The sequence below is a fragment of the Propithecus coquereli genome, unplaced genomic scaffold (assembly GCF_000956105.1).
Source record: "Propithecus coquereli isolate 6110/MARCELLA unplaced genomic scaffold, Pcoq_1.0 Scaffold118, whole genome shotgun sequence".
NCBI lineage: Eukaryota > Metazoa > Chordata > Mammalia > Primates > Indriidae > Propithecus > Propithecus coquereli.
Window position 1 is genome coordinate 6402413 of NW_012135858.1, and position 1180 is coordinate 6403592.

Sequence of the window (1180 nt, forward strand, 5' to 3'; positions counted from 1 at the left end):
TTGAGGGGGGAATGCACACACACATCTGTTTTTGTTATCTATTTTTGTGTAAGAAACCATTCCAAAACTTAGTGGCTTAAAGGACAGCAACATTTATTTTGCTCATAAATTTGCAATTTAGAAAAGACTCAGTGGAGACAGCTTTTCTCTATTCCACAGGCATCAAAGGGACAGGCTAGAATCATCTGTACACTCACTCATTCATGTATCTGGAGGTGGATCCTATCTGTCATTCAGTACCTCAGCTATAGCTGTGGTTGTAGTACCTATATGTGGCCCCTCCAAGTGGCCTGACGTTTCCTCACAACATAATGGCTTTGTTTCCATGGTGAGAATTGCAAGACACACACACACACACACACACACACACACACACACACATGGTTGGGGGGGTGTAGCAGAGGTTTTGTTGTCTTGTACAATGTAGCCTTGAAAGATACACATTATTACCTTCGTCTCATTCTATCTGTTAGAATAAAGTCACTAAGAGTCACCCATTTTCAAGGAAAGGGGAAATAGACTCCACTCTTTCATTTGAAGAGTGTCAGAAACTTGTGGACATGTTTTAAAACCACCATAGTGGCATATTGCAAGTACTCATGGCTCCTTTCCTTCTCTTCAACTTTTTTTGCCTATCTGTTTTAGCTTAAGATAAATCATCCAACCTGTTATATGGCTTGAACTAGTAGGTACTGGGTATTTACTGGTAAACAAGATAGACAAATTCTATGCTATCATTGAGTTTATAGACAAGTGCACAGCTGAATAAACTATATGCATTTTTCAGGCATTTCTAAACATTTATTAATCACCTATATGGGAAAGGCCCTCTGATATGCACTGAAAGATACAGCTATGGAGCCCATGTCCTCAGCTTTCATCCAGTCTAGTAGGGAATATGGAACATGCACAGTAATAACGGTAGTAACGTAGACTGATAGGTATTGTAAAGGAAGTTTAGATAAGAGGAGATCAAAGGCAAAGAAATTATTAGAAACTGAGGGGTTCAGGGAAGAATTCATAGAAGAAGTAGCATTGGAACTGTTCTTGGAGGGATTTGAATATGCAGTATATATGTAAAGCTCTTCCAAACCTAGTCAACAGAAGTCCTTACATTTGTAAATGGTTTTACAGTTCGCATAAAGCTTTTATATAATTTATTTCACTTAATTTTTCCAGT